The sequence below is a fragment of the Hyla sarda genome, chromosome 2, assembly GCF_029499605.1.
Source record: "Hyla sarda isolate aHylSar1 chromosome 2, aHylSar1.hap1, whole genome shotgun sequence".
NCBI classification, from domain to species: Eukaryota; Metazoa; Chordata; class Amphibia; order Anura; family Hylidae; genus Hyla; species Hyla sarda.
In genome coordinates, this window is record NC_079190.1 from 443,132,549 (window position 1) to 443,155,939 (window position 23,391).

Genomic DNA, 23,391 nt, shown 5'->3' on the forward strand with positions numbered 1-23,391 from the left:
AATAGGTGGCGGCTTGTCTTGTGTTTAAAAAAAAGAAGAAAAAAAAAAGCCACAAACGATTATATTATAGGTTGCCTAACTCATTTCCATTGATTGTTCATTTTGCAGTTGGCCTTCATCTCTCTCGATCCCCCAGTATACAAATGCTGGTCTGGCTTCGGTGTCTTATTTTTCGTTTGACCGACAGTTCTCTTTCCACCATCTCCCCATACATACACATGGATGTTTGTGTTCTGAAGAGAGAGGGGAGGGTAAGGTGCTGCCAGACAACTCTGGGGATGGCTTATCTTCTTGTATACAAAAAAAGATAGGGTAGAAAGAAAATAAAAATAAAAACAACATGCCCAATCCTCCTCTCCTCCAAAATCATCGGTTGGTGGAGTCAGAAGTCCTCAATACACATTAGAAAGTTGGCCATAGAAAATGGTTGGCTTGGCCGGCTTTTCACTAATGCATATGGGGCGCATTTATGAGTATAACCACATGAAGAATCCAAAGTGGAATTATGTGTACATTTTTAATAAAGCAGAATGATGTGCACCGGTTTTCTGTAATGTACTTTGTTCTACTAAGGCTATGTTCACTCGGCAAGATGACAAACCATGAAGGAACAGATTATAAGTCTATGGAGAGGCTTCCACTATGAACAGCAGGCACCATGCAGAAGTGATCAGAGCATTTGGCGTTTGCTAGATATGTCTTCCAACATGTAAAATATGCGGAGCCTTGTCATACGACAAGTACAATATCTCGCAAATCCACCCGGACAATATTGACATTTGGTGTTCTACATTCCAAAAGTTCTTGTGACCTGGAAATTAGCCCCCAGGGATTTTAAATGGAAAAACGACTAAGTTGTTCTAGGAAACATCTCTCTCCATTCGTAAAAAATAAAATGAAATAAAATAAAAGCGCTGTGAAACAGAATTCCGAGCAGCAAAACATGGTGCTGACCTCAATAGGTCTGCAGAGGAATGTTGGGATGGAGCCAGGTCCATGGGCTTTCCTCAGGAAATTACATCAGGCTGGATTTCTGGATCACGCTTTTTGGTATCCTTAATGAAAGTTGTTTTTCTTTCTGGGCACCGTTTTATGTGCATTGTTTTCTCACGTTGCATAATTCCAGCATTCACTGAGCATTCTTCAGGCATATTTTCTGCGTCCTCGTGACAGGAAAGATCTTTCCTGAGATTCAGAAGCCGGGAGTAACAAGAGCTGTCAATAGGTCTATAAATGCATTGCAGCACAGGCTCTAGTATCCTTAAAGTCTACAGCATATGCCCAACGCCCCGGATAGCACGCTGATGGCATCTGAAATGTCAAATATTCACATTGTAGGTAGACCCATCAAAGTATGGCAACAAAAATGTTCCTGGGAATTATCTATATAATATAAAAAGCAGGAGTTGTGTATTATTGCTGCTGTAGGGGTCATAATCTATAGCTGACATGACAACATCAGATCTTGAAAGAACCCCCCCCCCCCCCCCCAAAAAAAAAAAAAATACATATATACATTACACATATACATATACATATATATACATATATATATATATATATATTTATATATATACACACACACACACACACACACACATCAAAAAATGTTGCAGTATCTTGTAATACCTTTTTTATTAGACTAACAGAATTCTGTAAGGCCTCTTTCACACTATGAAATCGTTCCGTTTAGGAACTTCCGTCAGAAGTTCCGTCACTATATCGGGGAAAACCGGCCGTTACAAAACCCCTGACGGCCGTGACTAAATCGCATTGCAGCCTATGGGGTTTTGTAACTGCCCGTTTGCACCCGTATATGCCTGTAATTCATTATGGACGTTATACAGTGATGGGACATCAAGGCGGAAAAATTACTGCATGCAGTAATTTTTCCGCCACGATGTCCCGTCACTATAAAAAACAATGGCGTCTAAAGGGAATGCTCTGTGAATGCTCCGTGGTGGGGTGGATTGAGCCCCCCCGCAGCGCGGTCGCGGGCAGGCGATCCACTGTGGAGGTAGCCGGAGGGCTTACCTCTGCTTCAGAACTCTATTCATCTGTCTGAGGAATCTAATGATTCCTCCTAAAAGTCTAATAAAGTGTGTGTGTGTGATATATATATATATATATATATATATAAATAAAAAGGTGTAAAAGACATTGTTTTTGAGACAGATTCGGGATATATCGCGATATATCGTATAGTCATACGTATCGTATCGCCAAATTCTTGCAGATTCACACCCCTAACATTTTCAATGTGGGGGGGGGGGAGGGGGGGGTCATTTTTGGCAAGTAAAACTATTTACAAATGTTAGGAATCACATAGGTCATTTAACAGAAGGAGGTTATTTTAAATGACAAGGACCATTTAAATATTGCGTATGTACCATGTGCTTACGGAACGCCACAAGCACGGTACTTCTCAATTCCCTCCCATATCAGAAGAGGAGGAGGAAGATAGATGGAAGAGAGACCGTGCAGAGGCAATCAATCTGCAGAGGCAGTGCAAAGGGGAGGTGGTGGGCAACAATCATGCCCACCCTGGTGGCACTTACTGCTTAGTGCAACATCAATTTATCCTGTAACATGATGTCAAATTTCAGAAACAGAAAATTGTATGAGTGTGCTTTAACCCCTACCTTGCCTGTGCCAAATCATCTCCCACAGATTACCTTTAAAATTACGGTAAACTCTCTAAGAAAAAATAAAAATAAAACGGAGACCAGAGCCCTGCAAGTGTTTATGGATCAGTAGTATGGAATAAGACTCTGAAATTTGCTGCCATATGGTGCCTACATAGAGCACTGCATTCGGGTATGTTCACACTATGAATTTCCTTGTCAAAATGCTGGGCAGATTCCACTTGCAGCATAATCTCATTGATTTCAGTAGGAGTATTTTGCTTAAAGGGGTACTCCTCCCCTAGACATCTTATCTCCTATCCAAAGGGTAGGGGATAAGATGTTTGATCGCAGGGGTCCCACCACTAGGACCACTGCAATCTCAGTGCAGCACCTGGCATTGACAGTTCTTTTCAGAATGCTGGGTTTGGGTGGCCGTGGTTGTGACGTCACAAGGTGGCGTGATGTCACATCATGCCCCCTCCATTCATACCCATGGGAAGGGGCGTGACGGTGTAATGGAGTAAACAGTGTCCCTCCGCCCAGGGAAGCGTTACAGCAGACTCTCTCGCAGGGGGATGGGGACACAGCTTTTCCGCACCTCTCCCCATTGCCTAGACCAGTGGTCCTCAACCTAAGGACTTCCAGATGTTGCAAAACTACAACTCCCACCATGCCCGGACAGCCATCGGCTGTCCGGGCATGCTGGGAGTTGTAGTTTTGAAACATATGGGAGGTCCGCAGGTTGAAGACCACTGGCCTAGACAGACTATGGAAGCACAGCCACAGTCTTTCTTCCACCTGCCCGCACATCTATGACCCGCCTGCTCTCTGTTGCAAGACTACAACTCCCACAGCACGCCCTTACAGTGAGGACATGCTGGGGGTTGTAATCTTGCAACAGCTGGCAGAGGGATGGCGGATGTACGGCACAGGCGGGTGTGAGAAAGGCTGGGAGATGTGCGGAGAAAATGTGTCCCCATCCCCCAGAGAGAGGGTAGCGGGGATGAAGAGCAAGTGGGCTGTAAAGCAGAAAACTGTGTCCATGTGTGGAGGGCAGCACTCCGCTAATGAGACAGTTTTCTTCATTACACCAGCCGCCATGCCTCCTCCCATAGACACGAATGAAGGGGAGGTGGCATGACATCATGATAACGGCCGCCCAAACCCAGCGTTCTGAAAATAACTTGCGGAGATCATGGAGGGTCCCAGCGATCAGACATCTTATCCCCTATCCTTTGGACAGGGTATAAGATGTCTAGGAGCGGAGTACCCCTTTAAGGCCATGTTCACATAACAGAATTGGACAGAAAAATCCAGCTCAGAAATTCTGTTGCAGCCCTATTGCCTTCACTGAGGATTCTGCAGCACCACACACGCGGTGGAATTACCTCTGCGGAAATCCGAATTACCGACTGCTGAAAAAAAACTGACATGTCAATTATGGTGAAATCTGCTCAGAAATGCATTGCAGTCTATGGAGATACCGCGTTTCCGAGTGGTCCTAGTGCTGGCATGTTCTGCCAGTGCCAGCTTTTCTGCAAATATACTGTGGTAGGCCTCTGGGGTAGTGGTAGTGTAGTCAGGGTTTTGCTTTAGCATATGAGGGGTTAAGATTAACCCTATTGTTCGTGACGCCAGGCTGAGGGCTAGTATGCTGAGGTAATTCTCCGGCCTATCGCCGCCCTTCCCAGTAACGATAGGTGCATGCGAATAATGACTGAAGGTCCACAAGGAAGTTGAACTTGAATAAACTTTACTTAAAGGCTTGGTGTACATCCAATGAACAGCAACAGTCTCATTTAAACAGTCTCTATACACTTCAGTGATTAACAGTTGTTGCGGACCTTGACTTTGGATATAAGTCTCTGAATTTAGGGTTAATTGCGAAGATCCGTCCGGATTTAGGGGATAGATAAGGTACGGTGATCTTGCAGAGTGCTTAGGGATTGATACACTTACGGTTTTGTAATAATCAGCCGTCGCCGCAAGGTTCGGGCCTAAACTCACTGATGACCGCAGCGCAGATCCTTCTCTCACAACAGCCCAGGAACAAGAAGCACGATTGGTCCGAATAACTGTCACTCACCGTTACAAGGAACGATGGGTGCAATACATCATAGGGACCTCCAAAGGTCCTTAAGCAAAAACCATAGAGTTTACCTGATCACGTGACCCGCAGGTCCTGCTACGCTCCGTACAGGTAATTAACCAATTATATACATTTGTACAATTATATTTATATAAATCCTGAATAAACTGTTAAATTACTAATACCTAGATGAGAGGTGATAAGGGGCGGACTAGATAAGAAGGACCCCGACGTCCTAGGGACTCTGGCTATGGGGACTTATATACAGGTACCGGGACACCACAATACAACGTGTGAATAAAGCTTTGTTCACACGGTGGAAGTTGTCGTTGAACATTTGACAAGGAATTAGCTAGAAGATTGAGCATGTTCAGTTTTCCTGTGGAATCCACCAGAAAAGACCCGTGGGCTGTGCTGCGGTAAACGGGACAGCGCTAAATGTCTGCGTGGACACTAAGCACCAACTCTGGAGGAGGCAGCTTCAAATGGATTCTGCTCAGATTTTTTTCAGGAAATTTACAGAATTTCCGTAGTGTGAACATACCCTTTGGTCAAGTCCACACGACATAATTTCCAAGCGGAATTCGGCTTGAAAAAAAATCCACTTGGAAATTCCATTGCAGCAGAGTCCCATTGCTTTTAATGAGATTCTGCTGCACCGTATACACGGCGAAGTGTCTGCGGCAGAGGTCTTCCGATTCTGGCTCTGCCAAAAGAATTGATATGTCAACTCTATCAGCAAAATGCATTGCTGTCTATAGAGACTGTGCATTTCCAAGTGGTCCTAATGCCGTCACGTTCTCCACCCTTGTTTTCCGGGCAGACATTCTGCACATTTTACTCCATGTGAACATGGCCTTACAGACAGTCTCCCCTTGCAGAAATGCTTCTAGGGGAAAAGATGGAGCAATTTTTTTTGTCCATATGAATTCTAGACCAAGTCATTCACAGGGACGCCTCAGCCCCAGTTATAGGACAGGTCCACAAATTTTCGGCATGCGTTCAAGGATCACGTGATCAAGACACATTATGGGGGAGATTTATCAAACCCTGTCCAGAGGAAAAGTTGCCCAGTTGCCCATAGCAACCAATCAGCTCGCTTCTTTCATTTTTAACAAGGCCTCTGCAAAATGAAAGAAACGATCTGATTGGTTGCTATGGGCAACTGGGCAACTTTTTCCTTTCCACAGGTTTAGATAAATCTCCCCTATAAAGAAAATTTCCCACTAATCGGCCATATGCGGATATCTTGAATCAGGAGAGATTCATATACCAGTGGTCTGCAAACTACAGCCCTCCAGATGTTGCAAAACTACAACTCCCAGCATGCCCGGACAGCCAACGGCTGTCCGGCCATGCTGGGAGTTGTAGTTTTGCAACATCAGGAAGGTCGCATTTTGTCCTATATACGCACATAAAATAAAAACATCTTTACATCATACACTTCCTGCTCCTCTTTGGAAAAGCAGACAATGATATATAAGTAACATTTAGACGCTCACATCTGCAAAGTATTAATCTGCCGATAAACAAGCTCAGCAAGTCATACAGAGCGGCAAAACAAGCTTCTCCACGGCAGGATACAGCAGAACCACAAGGCTTTCTAATACGGCCTAGCTGAAAGCTAATCATTACTTACCCAGTAAATGAATACAAGTCACTGGGGTATTTCATTAAATGTATAGTAAATAAAGTAAATGACCCTCTGACAAGCGCTGAACGCTCGCAATTGTATTTCTGCCCACTGCCAATCGATCGCGCAACAGTGAACGCTGCAAGACTGCAAAGCAAGGTCTGGCACAGTGGAACGTGCACGCTCTTCAGCGTAGTGCCGGCTTTACACGTCCCTTTGGTACAATCACTAGGAAAGCTTCCTTAGCATGGTGACCCCCTCCGTACAAGGCTTTAATCGCCACCATCATTACAAGATGCGTTTAAAGCGGCTGTAAATGTGAAATCTATTTTCACCAATAAATCACAGGTTCAGACCAAAGGGCTAGAAAAAGTTTTAAAGGGGTACTCCGGTGAAAACCTTTTTTCTTTTAAATCAACTGGTGGCAGAAAGTTAAACATATTTGTAAATTACTTCTATTAAAAAATCTTAATCCTTCCAGTACTTATTAGCTGCTGAATGCTACAGAGAGAAATTCCTTTCTTTTTGGGACACTGATGACATCATGCCCACAGTGCTCTCTGCTGACATCTCTGTCCATTTTAGCAACCGTGCATAGCAGATGTATCCTAAGGGCAGCATGGTGGCTCAGTGGTTAGCACTGCTGCCTTACAGTGCTGGGGACTTGGGTTCAAATCCCCCTAAGGATAACAGTAAATAAAGTGTATTATTATTATTATTATTATTATTATTATTATTATAATCTCAGCAGAGAGAACTGTGCTCGTGATGTCATCAGAGAGCATTCCAAAAAGAAAAGAATTTCCTCTGTAGTATACAGCAGCTAATAAGTACAGGAAGGATTAAGATTTTTTTTTTATTGAAGTAATTTACAAATATGTTTAACTTTCTGCCACCAGTTGATTTAAAAGAAAAAAGGTTTTCACCGGAGTACCCCTTTAACTGAGAAAGCAGATGTGTAGGTTTTATGGATAGACTATTGACTATAGGTAGCCCTATGCAAAAAGGTGTCATAGATGGCAAGCATATTTTTAAAGGGGCAATCTGCTGCTCAACGTTTGGAACAAACAGCTTTGAACGCTGGAGCCAGCGCCGGAAGCTCGTGACGTCATAGCCCCGCCCCCTCATCTCATCACCCCCACCCCCTCAATGCAAGTCTATGGGAGCTCCCGATGCCAGCTCCAGCGTTCGGAACAGTTTGTTCCAAGCGCTGAGCAGCAGAGTACCCCTTTAAAACATTATAGGGGAGCTTTATCAGAACCTGCACACAGGAAGAGTGGTGCAGTTGCCCATAGCAACCAGATTGCCTCTTTCATTTTTAAAGAGGAGTGGGAAGAAAGCAGCAATCTGATTGGTTGCTGTGGGCAACTGCACCGCTCTTCTTCTAGACATGTTTTGATAAATCTCCCCACTATGTGACATTGTAAAATTCCATGAAAAATGGTTATTTTATTTTATATTTCAGGCTATGTTCACATGTGCGCCTGTTCAATGGTTTTCCTTTTCTATTAGGGTAGAAACAAGGATGTGATGACCATAAAAACAGGAGTTTTGTCCGGCGCCGAAAGGAACAGTCAGAAGGCAGAATAAAATCAAGGGATTTATTGAATGCAACGCGTTTCGCTGCGCATGCGCAGCGAAACGCGTTGCATTCAATAAATCCCTTGATTTTATCCTGCCTTCTGACGGTTCATTTCTGCGCCGGACAAAACTCCTGTTTTTATGGTCATCACATCCTTGTTTCTACTCTACTAAGGAGGGCTGCAGTGGGCCGACTTACACACTTCACGCTAGACCTTGTTGTGTGTGGGCGCACAACCAACTTTGGTAAGCGGCCTGGGATTACCTCCCTTCCCCCCACTCACAAGATCTGCTGATCCCGCACATGAGGCGCCTTCTTCCCTCTCTCTAGTTTTCTATTAGGGTGGATTTTAATTGTGTTTCCCGCTGCGAGTTTGAACGGTAGTAGCCTCTCCGCGACAGATTTTCGGCAGCGGAATTTCCACTGCAGAAAATCCAACGCAGACACCACTTAAAGGACATCTGTAGTGTAAAATAACTTCTCCCCTATCCAAAAGGAAGGGAGCGTTTTGTCCCCACGACACGGCAGCTGAAATGCCCCCCTCCATGTATCTCTATGGGATACATTTTAGGGGGGGGGGGGGCCGTGTTGGCTGCCGCGTTATGCTGGGGACGAACCCCTTTCAGCAGAATACTGGGGCCCCATACAGGAGATCGCTGGTCCCAGCGCCTGAACCCCCCACGATAGGGGAAAAGTCATTTTACACTACAGATGTCCTTTAAGCAATGGTGCCTGCAGCGAAAATTCTCTTGCCGAAAATCCACCTGTGTGAACTAGCCCTAATGGAACGCATGCAACAGCAGTGTTAATGAGTTCATCGAGCTTCTGTCTTTGTGTCTACCATGGTACCAAAACAAATCATGCAGTGTTCACTAAATAATTCCGTATCCACAGGATAAGGGATGACTAGCAAATCAGTGGAGGTCTGAGCCCTGTGATACCCCTTAAAAAGGTGTTACAAGTAATTCTATGCTGAACAATAAAGAGTAAAAAAAAATTGAAGACTTTTTCCCTCACCCCCAGGGGGCAATAACGCTCCCTGCAAATATAAAAAATAATTAAAAAAAATAAGTGTAGGTTATACTAGCAATACATTAAAAACCACGCCATGACTTCAGAAGATTGCTTTATAGATGGCTCCTTCCCTATTGGCGTTGGCTGCTCTGTGAGACATAGGATTAAAGGAGAACTATCATGCAAAAAAACTTAGCCCCTATCTTTTAGATCATGGAGGTCCGACCGCTGGGACCCCAGCTCTCCCTGGAACAGAGAGTGTCGACACGAAGTGCCAGCCGACAAGCCCCCTCCATGTATCTCTATGGGATAGCCAGAGATATCCACAGAGAACGTCCCCAGGGAGCGCTGAGGTCCGGTGCAGGAGATCGCGATCTGAAACTTATTTCCTAACCTATGGATATGGGATACGTTTTTTCTGCACGATAGTTCTCCTTTAAAGTAGGAAAGGTCTGCTTTTCCAAAGAAACAATCCCACTCTTGGCCATGGAATGTATCACTTGAATGGTCACAATCTGCAATACTAGGGACAGTCCATTTGTACAAGAGTGACACCCTTACTTGTAGCGGGGATTTATTTATTTTTTTCTGACGTTCCCGTCTCCAGGAAACAAGTGAGGCCGGTACCGGACTAACGGGAGGTGAGTTAAAGTTTATTTTATTTTTTTTGCAGCCCGGGCATAGCGTACAGTATAGAGCAGTGGTCTCCAACCTGTGGACCTCCAGATGTTGCAAAACTACAACTCCCAGCATGCCCGGACAGCCGATGGCTGTCCGGGCATGCTGGGAGTTGTAGTTTTGCAACATCTGGAGGTCCGCAGGTTAGAGACCACTGGTATAGAGTGTCAGTGCCGGCAGCCGCAACAAACAGGACGAGGAGGGCAGCGCATGCGGGTGACACGTGAGTAGTACCCTGATGGGAACAGCGCAGCGCTGGGCTAATAATTGGGGGGGGGGGGGGGGGGCCCCATGAACAGCACTTGCAGGTCACATAGGATTAGTTCCCCGATGAGGGGACAGCACAGCGCTGGTTCATTCATTCCCGAGGGGGAGGGGCCAACCCGGTATTGCGGTATGGGTTAAAATTCATATTGTGCAGCACAAAAATTTCGGTATTCAGTATGAACCGGTATACCGCCCAGCCCTAACCAGCGGCCATGAATATTCAAATTCACCGACGGCCCAACTCCTTCAATTCACCGAAGAAAGAAGCAGACCTTCAGAGGGACACCACTCAGGTATCTTTTCACCCGCACTCTAACTTTAACCTAGGGATCGACCCATATCGTTTTTTTTAGGGCCGATAGCGATACCGATAATCTGTGGAGGTTAGGGCCGATAGCTTATACCGATATTCCGGTATAAGTTATTGGCCATTTATCCCCCCGCGACACATCATTGATTTAAAACGGGCGCTTTAAATCTATGAACTGCAGCGGCTTTTGCGGTGCCATAGACCGCCGCCCGCTTCTCTCCCCCTGCCTGTCCGGGGGTCCCGAGTCCTATCACGGCCACCCCCCCCCCCCCCCCACACCGCCGCACCGCTCCATGCCCCCTACCGCCCCATTGCCTCCCCCATCCCCGGTTTTATAATTACCTGTTCCTGGGGCCCGGGGTCCACTCTACATCTGGCTCTGGTGGCGTCCTCCTGATGCGGTGGGGCGGGTCGCAGTGCGGTGGGGGCGGTGCATTATCGTCCAGGTAATTGCCGATACCGATAATGCCTACCGATATCGGGCGATAATATCGGCCAAACCGGTAATTGGTCGATCCCTACTATAACCCCGTTCACCTTCGTGTGGGTGAACAGGATGACAGTTTTCCTTTAAGATGTTGCCCAACTCATTGCTGCAGTAAAGCCATGAGTCAAGTCTGACCACTGTGCTAAAAAGCCACAAAAAGTTTATTTTGATAAAGTCTTACACAGCCAAACCGTGTTTCCACCCACAAGTGATTTGATGCATATGTTCGTGGCCTTATCTTCATATGATTCACCAGCTGAACATCTAGTCCAGGTGGAAAGCCAATAGTAAACTGAGCGCTCATGGATGAGTTCTGAAGGATAAGAAGTTAAAATTGCTCTACAGATTTTCAGAAATGGTTATTGCGTAAGGGTCAGAAAGGAGCTGTAGACGCTCTTAGAGATCATTAATAAGAGCACTTTCCTGCTTACTCCAAACCAGCATCAATCACGACGACTGTCTATGTAGCTGCTGAGCTGAGAATAGTCGGAGCTCTGCTCATAGCTCAGCACATGCAACAATGAGTAATCCTGTATAAACAGGGAAGCTGGCAGCTCCTACTGGGGCCGACTGTTTAATGGGCCTGTTCTGAAAGGTCAAGGAAGAAAAAGCTGCATACAGCGAACACTCCTATTCCCAGCACTCCAAGAGTTCAAGCTGCACTTTCAAGACACCGATCTAGATCTGCTAGGAATCTCCGATACATTTCTTATCATGGAAACTGCAGTATACATTTCTGAGACCAGCTCTTTACTCCCCATCCCCAGCAGGAAGTCCCAGCATAATTGGAAGCACCAGTTAGCGGCCACTTTGTATAGAGCCAATCAGCCGTATGTAAGTGAACCCTCCCACAGTAAACAAGGCCCCGTAATACTATACAGCTGGTAAACTTCTCTCAAATTAAATTCTCTATGTAAAAAGGGTATTCTATCAAACATAACATTATTTCAACTCCTTAACTATGGATAAAACCCCTACACGTCCTTTTACTGACGTATTTACTATACTTCTTACGTGCCCTCTAAAGTTGAACTGGCCACATTCAGCAGTAATGTCTCATTTACATTTTTTAGGCTTGTAAGATAGGACCAGCTTTACAAAAGTACTCGAAATATGGATCTGTAATACAGACCCATTTTAAATAAAATAGCATCATTATTACATCCACATTCTGTACAGTAAATACTGATCCAATGCCTTCTAGACCGAAAATTAACACTTTGAAAATTAATGAAAATCATATTATAGTAATGCATAGTAAATATAACATACTATACTGATAAAATACATATACATGCCAATTTTAATGCCTCTCCATAGATTTCAATGGGCGTATTCCATCCACACAACGGATAAAAGCAGCACATGAATTTTTACAATAAGTCATTATTTAATATCACAATCTAAATATCTCTATAGGTTAACAATTGCTCCGTATTGTGGACAGCAATAAATGGACATAATAGATTGAGTGTAGGGTCACACGTGCCATATTTTGCTGCTGCGTATTTTCCTACCCATTAAAGTCAATGGGTAGCAAAATCAGCTGCGTCTTTTGCTACCCATTGACTTCAATAGGTAGGAAAATATGCAGCAAAATATGGCAGGTGTGACCCTACCCTTAAATTATACTTGTGTAAAAACCGGCCTAAATATAGCTCTCTGGCCCAGATTTATTCATCTGTCAAAAAGGGTAATAACACATGGCCGGCATGCAACAGGATTGTGGCAGCCAATAAGTGCATGAGCTTGCCAGCAAATGTATGCACGACTGCCACATTGCAGCTGACATCCCCCGTCTGATTCGGGGATTGCAACCACAGCTTAGCTTTCTTTTTACAAGAGCAATCTGAAAAGGGAAAGGAGCCGTAATGGTTACTGTTATATTGGCAAATCGGACAGTTTGTCTCGGATTGATAAATCTGCAGTTATGGTGTCCTGGTACAGGACTTGGTCCTGTCCCTCTGTCTGAAGTCCCCTCAGCCAGAGTCCCTCCATGCTAGTAGGGCTCTCCTGGAGGGCTACCCCTAGTCGCCTCTTAACGCTGTGTAATAAATGTACATATTTACGTATTTAATAGTAGTATACCTTTGTATAGGACCTTAGAGGTCATGTGCTTTTAAATAATTTATGTTGTGCTATACCCATAGTTCCTTAGGTCAGGACTGACAGGTTTGCAGAATCAATGAGCTTTGTACCTGCCCCCTTGATATATAAGGGGCTGCTGCCACTAAATTCGCTCTCTTCCTTGCACTCAAAAGCAGTAACCTCTCTCTTGTTCCTGGCACTTAAAGAAAGCACTAATCTCAGCACAATCATCAATTCAAGCTAGGCCTGAAGCCTTATCTTCCGCAGCAACAAAACCGTGAGTTATCCAGCTCAAAACTACAAATCCTGTGTGACTACTGCAACTCCAAAATACCCTAAATTCAGTAACACAGTGGCTAGCAAACCTAAGCTCATTAACCTCAGAAGTCCCAGCAAACCTGTGAGGAACCTGCACCACGGTCCTCTGCAAAAAGACTTATGTTACCTGCAGTTGCATAAAATATACAGTTAAGTTTATTCCGTTTTTTCATCATCTTCTGCTGTGGACATTCATTTATTCCTCCATATCGTTTTTTGGGACGGTTGACGGTAGGACCATTGCATTGAGGAAACCTCACCCTGGCGTCACGACAATTAAGGGTTAATCCTATACCCTACTCTACCACTCTGCAACCCCCCAGACACCATCCTCTCCCTCAAGCTCATTTCCATTATTCTGCTCCTTCACAGGAGTGCGCCTGGCCCCTTATGTAGTCCCACAGGCTCTGCTGTAATGCAAGAATCCTGCTATGCTATTCTCTGTAAAATATGACAATCTGCAATGGAGTCTCCAATGCCGTTGTGAACAGTACCAGATGTCCACAAGGAAGTTACGTGTGGATTCCCCTTGCAGCAGACTATCATTGTTCTCAAGGGGATTCTGCTGTGAAGTTCACAATACAGAAGTTCCATAGCGGGTTGGATTGAACATGTTCAATCTTCTAGTAGAATCTGTTGGAGAAGTCACGGCACCACACTGTAAGTGAATGGGAGGGAACTTCCTATCCACGGCAATCTGCTCCGATACCGGAGGAGGCTTTGCATAGTATGCGCTGCAGGCTCAGATGGATTTCCTGTGACTGTCTGGTCAGTCACTTATGGGTCACAACAAAACCCCATTTACTTTAGCCCGAATGCAGCTTGATCCATGCAGAGCGTCCCAATGATCAAAATGTTTTTCCACTGGAGTACCCCTTTAAGCAGTGACCAGGTGCAGCTTGCAATAATCAGTAAATCGCCAGCGCGGCCACTAGCATTTGCTATTCACTGATAAACATGGACTGCACCTGGACATGTCTCTGCTTAAAGGGGGACGCCGCTGGTCAGCATTTGGAGCAAACTGTTCAGAACGCTGGAGACAGCGCCGGGAGCTCATGAAGTCATAGCGCCGCCCCCTCCATGACGTCACACCCCCGCCCCCTTAATGCACGTCTAGGGGAGGGGGCGTGATGCCTGTCACACCCCCTCCCATAGACTTGCATTGAGGGGGAGGGGTGTGACATGATGGGGAGTGGCTGACATCACAAGCTCCTGGCTCCAGAACAGTTTGTTCCAAACGCTGAGCAGCGGAGTACCCCTTTAAAGCTGAGTTCATACTGGCAAAAAACGTGCGGAACGTACTTACAGAAAACCAGTGCAGACATTTCACACATTTGACTGACTGGCGGGCGCTAGGACTGCTCAGAAATGCGCCTTCTCATAGTCGGTAATGCATTTCCTTGTGGTATCCGCAGAAAGAATAAATGCCGAAATCTGATATTCTGCGGCACAAACATTGGCAAGGAAATTCTGCCTTGTAAACATTGCAGCAGAATCTCATTGAAATCTATGGGACACTGCTGCAGCAGAATGTCTGTGCAGAATATTCAAGCAGAAATCCGAACGGACAGTCTGCTGTGTGAAGCAGCAAGTTCAGGTCGTGCTTGCAATTATCATTAAAACAAGCAATAGATGCGGCTGGTGGCACCCTTGTGCTACACTTAGGGTGCGTTCACACGCTAGCAGCGGGTCCGCGGGCAGGCCCGCAGATCTGACACTATTGCAGACTGTGGACCCATTCAAATCAATGGTAGTGTAACTCGTAGCGTGAAACCCGCTGCTAATAATAGCGTGTGAACGCACCCTTATACAGGATAATCGACACATTCAGCCAATAATTGCCCTGTGTAAAGGGAACTTATAGCTGGATATACAACAGAACACACACTGGACGGAAGTCAACAATGGCAATGAGGACCCTAAGAATATCAGATTTATAGGTCACGTTACACAGCCTGATGAAACGCATTTATCTGAAGGAACATCACACCCACATGGACATGCAGTTCTGACCTTCATACGCATCACATCCAACCTACTGCACGATTAACTGCGGAAGGAGAACTAGAAGCCTACACATCAGAGTCCATACAAGGCCTTTATTAACGCAGTTTACTAAACATTTTTTTTGCTTTCTTGATTTTGCTACTTTTTTGGCCAGATCCTTTTGTGCAGACCTTCTAATATATTCCGGTAGAGTACAACAAACATTTTGGTTTTGTGTTTTTTACAGCCAGTGACCACAGGCAGCAACTAAAATGTTAGAAAGCACCTGAACAAAGAATGATCTAATAGGTGAATAAACTACTTTTGGCAAGGGAACATATTGGCGAAATAAAATTTTTACCAATTAAAGCCAGATACTGAAACATGTTCTTTTCTTCTAATCTGGTTCTATTCTAGCCCAAGAGGATTTTAACAGCATTTAGAGATATGCTTTACTGCAAGCCCCAACAACATGAATGGGAAAGGTTTCTGAGCATGTTCTATGACCTTTGCAAATGCAAATCCCCACCCACCCCCAAAAAAGAGGGGGAGGCTGAGCTGTAAACATCATCTTTTGTCTTGATTTGATCTACTGGTGTCACTTTTCACTAATAAGGCCGGGTTTACCGGCCTTATTTACCGACATTGAAAAATGTGCAGAATCCGCATGCTGGGAGCTGTAGTTTTGCAACAGCTGGAGGGTCCCTGGTTGGGAAACACTGGAATAGGAAATGATAAAATATAGATCTATAGTCACTCAAATCTATATTCTACTGGTACTCCAGTTTAGGAAAATGTATCCTCAGATAAGTGATCACAGGGGGTCCGACTGTTATTATTCCCCCCCCCCGGCTCTCCTCATGCACAGAGTGTGAGTCAGCATGCGCCCCTCCATGCATCTCTATGGCTGAAGCACTGTACTCGTGTATCTCTGGCTCTCCCATAGCTCTGTGAATGGGGAGAGCTGCGCAGGAAATCCTGGGGGCTCCCACCAATCAGACCCTGACACCTGACACCAGCCCCCCCCCCCCCCCCCCATCAGGCACATTTTCCTAAGCTGAACTATTCCTTTAAGCAGCAGAGAAGTTGTCTCCCCCCCCCTCTCGTTCCTGCAGCGCTGTTCATCTGAGTGTTTTCTCACATAGAGCCCGTATTGTACAAGCTTCCGCCTTTCATGACACTCAGCCAGAAACTTGCGGCAAACCTTCAGGAAAAAAATTAAAAATATTAAAATCTAAGAAGAAATTCCAAAGTGAAGTGCACAGGGCCTGGATCACAGGCCTTGCCCAACAGATTAGGGAGAGTGGAACAAAGTCCAAACCCTGACCAGAAAAACTGGGCACAGCTGCAGCAGGCCTGCGTGACTCCACCATCTGATACATTTCCCTGTGATATGCGTTGCTGAATAACGCCAAACCGGTTCACAACGACACATTCGCTTTCCTCCGCCAATCCCTTGCCTTTCTGACCCAAGAGTGTCAGCTGACTCTGGAGCGCTTGCTCTCTAGTTGCAGAATATGGATTTTACTGCATGCATTACATAAGAATCCCAATGTATGTATGCATGCTCGCAACACCACGAAGGTTTGTAGCCTTTCCAACAGTGCTTTTATTCTTTATAATGCTTCCTTAAATGGGTACTCAAATCAACTGGTGCCAGAAAGTTAAACAGATTTGTAAAAACTTCTATTAAAAAAAAATCTTAATCCTTCCAGTACTTTTTAGGGGCTGTATACTAAAGAGAAATACAAAAAAGAAATGCATTTCCTGTGATGTCACGACCACAGTGCTCTCTGCTGACCTCTGCTGTCCATTTCAGGAACTGTCCAGGAGAAAATCCCCATAGCAAACATATGCTGCTCTGGACAGTTCCTAAAATGGACAGAAGAGTCAGAAGAGAGCACTGTGATCATGACAGAGGAAATGCATTTCTTTTTTGGATTTCTCTTTAGTATACAGCCCCTAAAAAGTACTGGAAGGAAGGATTACGATTTTTTTTAATAGAAGTGATTTACAAATCTGTTAAACTTTCTGGCACCAGTTGATTTAAAAAAAATAAATAAATAAATAAAGTTTTCTATGGGAGTACACCTTAAAATATATTAAAAAAAAAATAATAATAATTAAGTTGGAAAATAAAATAAATAATAAATATAATAATATTATTATTATTAGTAATATTCAACAACCACACACACATATACACTATATATATATATATATATATATATATATATATATATATATATATATATATATATATATATATATATATATATATATATATATAAATTACATTTGGGAACAGAATATGGGGTCTGTACCCCGATAAGAATTCTCCTTAATAAATTGGCTAGCTCATTGCTTCCCAGTGTCTCCAGCTGTTGCAAAACTACAACTCCCAGCATGCCCGGACAGCCTGCGGCTGTCCGGGCATGCTGGGAGTTGTAGTTTTGCAACAGCTGGAGACACACACTCTTTGGAAAGCCCTGGGCTAAACTGAGGAAATTTTACCATAAAACATGAGAAAGTAGCCACAGAGCATCATGGCCAATCTGGATGACCTGGGGGGTTTTATGGGTGACAATGAATACCTGTAACTACACATTAACTAAATTGTCCCTCAGGGGCCCGAGTGCTAATTAGAAAGTACGGAGCCCCTCCTTACACTAAGAGGAAAATGCAACACAAAGGCAGAGCCTGGGAGCAATATACATATTAAAAAGCATCATCCACGACTTACTAGATAAATGCTTGTGGTAAATGAAGCAGAACTAAAGACAAGGCGGCAAATGGGGCACAATATTTTAGCTTTAGGTATGATTTTTACCTCATGAAAAAAGCTAGAACACAAAAGACAATAAAAAAAATAAAAATAAAATAAACACACTAAAATACTAGCAAATAGCCCAATACATTATAAATTGAACATAAAGCTGTATATCAAGTCAGTAACCGCACAGCAATAAAAACATACTGGACACCATGGCTCAGATTTATCAAACTGTGTGTGAGAAAAAGTGGAGAGATTTTCCCACAGCGACCAATCACAGCTCAGCTAACAAGCTGTGGTAAAGTGAAAGCTGAGCTGCGATTGGTTGTTGTGGGAAAATCTCTCCACTTTTTCTCTCACACAGTTTGATAAATCTGGGCCTATATCGGGGGGAACAGTTTCTTCCATTTGTGTCCATTCACACAGCATACAGAACAAAACAAAATAAAAAATACATGACTAAATTGCAACGTGTTAAGGAATCCTAAGGGGGAAGTATACCTGAGGTAGGCACCAAGACAATTAGAGATGAGCGAAGTTACAGTGATCCGATTCGTCACGAACTTCTCGGCTCGGCAGTTGCTGCCTTTAGCCTGTATAAATTAGTTCAGCTTTCAGGTTCTCCGGTGGGCTGGAAAAGGTGGATACAGTCCTAGGAGAGTCTCCAGCCCACCGGAGCACCTGGAAGCTGAACTAATTTATACAGGCTAAAGTCAGCAACTGCAGAGCCGAGAAGTTTGTGACGGATCGAATCACTGTAACTTCGCTCATCTCTAAAGACAATGATGCAAAACAAAAAAAGGGAAGTCAGCATCTATGGGGCCATGGAGGAATTGTGAGGTAGGAGAAGTTAGGCTAGGATCAGACTTCCTAGCTCAGATGATGGTCCGGCGGCAGGAGATCCGTTTAAATCTCCTGGCAACGTCATAGCCCAAGGCTGCAGGGATCAGCTTTATCATCAGAAGTCACATACAAGTCTGTCCTGATCGCTGTAGTCTTGGGCAATTCTTGGGCCATGACATGTCAAAAGTTGTTTATAATGACAGTAGCGCTTTAAAGTTAACCATTAATCTGATTTTACCATACATAACGCAGGGCAACGCATTCTATTTGGTAAAATCTTTGCTATAACTTGTTATTATGCAGATGTGCAGCCTCCCTCCCAGAATGATCGACTCACCTGGGCTCAACGCTCCCCGGGCACTTAAACCTAACGTGCATATTAGCAGAAAGACATGATGGAGAGGGCCGTGGAGATAAAATAGTATATCCAGAACTAGCCATTTCGGCTAACCTGTTTTTCTGCAAACTTTAAAAATGAACCCCCCCCGCGGGTCCCTTGGGGTCTAGCAGCATTACCCTATGTATATCCCTCATGTAGAACAGCAGCCAGTCACTTGCCTTAGTGGCCTTGTGCTGTACATGGAAGCGTCACCGCTGAGGTCACTCACTGGCTGCGGTGTTGCGTGAATGATTAACAAGTCTCATCACTGCTGGACCGTCTGGGGATTTACGGGTGAGTAATTGTTATCTGACACCAATCCCAGATCCTCAAATCCCAGACAATCCTTTTAAACTGGTTGTACATAAGACCAATGGCAACTCTGGTTGACTGAGCCCATCCATGGATGGTCATTTATTTCTGCCAATAGGGATTAGGACTGTCTGCTGAATCCTACTTTCCATGTCTAGCTTTAAACAATTAGCTAAACTGCAGGTTTGGGCTCATAAATCAAATTCTAGTCAACTTCTGGATAGATCTATAGACAGATGGGCTCCATACATCCCCACAGTGGTCATCCACTTATTTACAAATGGACTAAAAGCATGCACGGTTACTAAATAGTTACATAACCCAAGGGACATAAGCTCTGCGAACTCGCTCTCTGCATGATGACGGGAGATACAGGGGCCGAAGCATTGTGATGTCATGGCTCCACCCACTCATGATGTTAAGTTTCACCCCCTCATTACAAGTCTATGGGAGGGGGCGTGGCAGGCATCACGCCCCCTCCCATAGAATAGCATTAAGGGGGCGGGCCGTGACATTACGAGGGGTTGATGCTCCGGCCCCTGTATCGCCAGTCATCAGGCGCAGAGCGAGTTTGCTCTTTGCAGTGATGACGGTGGGGTGCCACAGCAGAGATCGCGGGGGTACCCAGTGGCGGGACCCCTGCGATCAGACATCTTATCCCCTTTCCTTTCGATAGGGGATAAGATGTCTAGGGGCGGAGTACCCCTTTAAGTCTCTTGGACATGGAGTTCACCAGAGCTTCACAGGTTGCTGCTGGAGTCCTCTTGCCTCCTCCATGACAACATCATAGTGCTGGTCGATATTAGAAACCTTGTACTACCCCCCCCCTTTCCCTTTGAGGATGCCCCATGGTCTGGAGACATGCTTGGCCAGTCCATCACCTTTTCCCTCAGCTTCTTTAGCTGGCAGTGGTGGTCTTGGAGGTGTTTGGGGGTTGTTATGTTGGAATACTTCCCTGCAGCCCAGTCTCTGAAGGGAGGGGGGGGGGGGGGGAATCATGCTCTTCAGTATATCACAGTACATATTGGCATTTCATGGTTCTCTCAATGATCTGTAGCTCTCCAGTGCCAGCCGCACTCATGCAGCCCCAGACCATGACACTCCCACCACCATGCTTGATTGGGGGCAAGTCACCCTTGTCTTTATACTCCTCATCTGGTTGTCACCACAGACGCTTGACACCATCTGAACCAAATAAGTTTCTCTCGGTCTCATTGGATCACAGGACATGGTTCCAGTAATCCATGTCTTAAGTCTGCTTGTCTTTAAGAAACTGCAGACTTTCTTGTGCATGAACTTTATGGGAGGCTTCCTTCTGGGACGACAACCATGCAAACCATCTTGATGCATTGTGCGGCGTATGGTCGGAGCACTGCAAATGTGCATTTTACACCCAATGACTTTGTATTCTTTTCAGAATCTGCAGTAAAATCAACAGGACAGCACCACAATCTGTATGATTTAATATGGATTTTTCCTGTGGAAACGAGATTTTCCAACAGCTAAATCGGACAGATTATCGGAAGCGTATCAACCTAAAAGGGGTTTTGCCAAGAAGTTTCGAAAAGTAGACAAATTATTTAAGTAAGCAGTGGTTCTCTTCAAAAACCCCACTGATCTAAATGGTGCCAAACACAGACTGGAAATGGAAATCAATCTGATGCAAATAGAAAAGTGTAAAATAAAATCCATAACCTCTTAGACAGCAAAGTGACTTGTAAAGCCAAACGCTGCAATCTCCGGACGCTATGCTGTAAAGTGACTGCTGTGTAATTTACAGCCCGCTCTCCATCATTTATAGCCATCTCCTTGGTGTACAGCATAGTGAATGCCAGAAATTGTGTCACATTAGCAGATTAATGTTACTGGAAACATTCTGCACTATCCCAGTGGATAAAGATACATCCTCTTGATCCAGCCTAGATCAGACCATGAATTTCCTGACACAAGTGCAACCTGGTAGGACGGCTAGATTGTCTTTTGCAAAGGCCAACATTTTTAAACAACTCATACTCCCATCAAAAACGCCATGTGGGTTTAAGACTGGCGTTTGAGGTTTCCCCTCTTCCCCAATTACTACTACTTCTTCCTGGATCCATTTCAGGCTTTTTTGAAAGTTCAGTTTTTGAGCCAAACTGACAAGTGGAAACACAGCTTTATAGAAATCCTTGAATCGTAACTTGTCATGAGAAGAAAAAAAAAAAATGCCAAACCAGGGGAGTGTTTACCAGGAAAAATGGCAAAAAACAAAAAAAAAAAATTATAAAAAACAAACAAACATGGAAGTCTAGTCTTATTTGTCAGATCCAAAGAGGAAAAAAAAAAACACTAAGTAGAAGATAGCCTACAGACAGAATCTGCAGCATGCTTAGGCTGCCATGGATTTGGTAAAGAATTTCTCCATTAACTTTAACAGGGGAAAAAATAAAAGAAAAAAAAATTCGACACTGCTGTCCTTGAACTCAATATCCACCCCCCTTACTGAAAACTGCATGGTGTATTTGCTCTGGAGGGCATCCAAATGCACCATAAGGGCTCGTTCACACGAGCAGATCTGTGAGTTTCCCTCTGCGTGTTAGAAATAGGGCGGGCTCTCTGCTGCAGATATCCACCGCAGACCCTATTGACTTCAATGGGGTCTGCAGCAGATTTTCAACAACGGAGATTCTGCTGGCAAAAATCTGCTGTGTATAGCGCACGGACACCCCGCCCCTTTTCAAACTCGCAGCAGGAGTTCGGCTGAGAGTTTGGAAAGAAATCTGCTCGTGTGAATGAGCCATCTGGGTATGCTTACACGGGTGGATTACCTGGGGAGTTTCCACCATTGACTTCAATGGGTGTGAAAATCCGCAATAGAGGATGATTTGCAGATTTTCCTTTGGACCCATTGAGGTCAATGGCAGCAAAATCTGCAGCGGATTTTCCACAGCAAATATGCTGTGGAAATTCCGCAGGTAATCCGCCTGTGTGAACGTACCCTAAGGGTAGGGCCATACAAGCCGTATTTTGCTGTTGCGTTATTTTACTACCCACTGAAGTTGATTTCAATGAGTAGGAAAACATGCAGCATAAAACAGCACATCTACCCTTAGGGTGAATTTACATGTACAGTATCATGCACATATTTGATGCTCAGGGTGTGCAGATTTCAATGCAAACTAAACTGCGAATAAGTGTGAATACACCCTAAAAAAAAAAAAAGGAGCCCCACTGATTCCAACCCATAGCAGGTGAAGTCATGAGCGTAAATGTTGGCACCCCGAAAATTTCTCATGAAAATGAAGTATTTCTCACAGAAAAGGATTGCAGTAACATGTCTATTCCCTTTGTGTACTGGAACTAAACCAAAAAAGGAAGGGAAAAAAAGCAAATTGTACATAATGTCACACCAAACTCCAAAAATGGGCTGGACAAAATTATTGGCAATCTTAATATTTGGTTGCACACCCTTTGGGGAAAAAAATAAATAAATAAAATAAAACTGAAATAAGTGGCTTCCTATAACCATCAATAAGCTTCTTACACCTCTCAGCTGGAATGTTGGACCACTCTTCCTTTGCAAACTGCTCCAGGTCTCTCTTATTGGAAGGGCGCCTTTTCCCAAGAGCAATTTTAAGATCTCTCCACAGGTGTTCAATGGGATTTAGATCTGGACTCATTGCTGCCACTTCAGAACTCTCCAGTGCTTTGTTGCCATCCATTTCTGGGTGCTTTTTGATGTATGTTTGGGGTCATTGTCCTGCTGGAAGACCCAAGATCTCGGATTCAAACCCAGCTTTCTGACACTGGGCTGTACAGTGCGACCCAAAATCCATTAGTAATCCTCAGATTTCATGATGCCTTGTACACATTCAAGGCACCCAGTGCCAGAGGCAGCAAAACAACCCCAAAACATCATTGAACATCCACCATATTTCACTGTAGTCACTGTGTTCTTTTCTTTGTTGGCCTCATTCCGTTTTCGGTAAACAGTAGAATGATGTTCTCTACCAAAAAGCTCTATCT

The 23,391-nt window shown here is 44.5% G+C and overlaps 1 protein-coding gene across 3 annotated transcripts in view; it reads right to left on the minus strand.

Annotated features, from left to right (window-relative positions):
- The window catches only part of DCBLD2 (discoidin, CUB and LCCL domain containing 2), a 91,011-nt gene that overhangs the window by 60,436 nt on the left and 7,184 nt on the right, over positions 1-23,391 (minus strand). Inside the window, exon 1 of one of the 3 annotated variants that reach the window (XM_056559302.1) lies at positions 17,910-17,981. The exons of 1 other annotated variant lie outside the window; for it this stretch is intronic. The gene's annotated coding sequence lies outside the window, so the exon portion shown is untranslated. Of the gene's footprint in view, positions 1-10,542; positions 10,661-17,909; positions 17,982-23,391 lie in introns of those variants that run through there. One more of the 3 variants, XM_056559301.1, reaches the window with a different exon arrangement.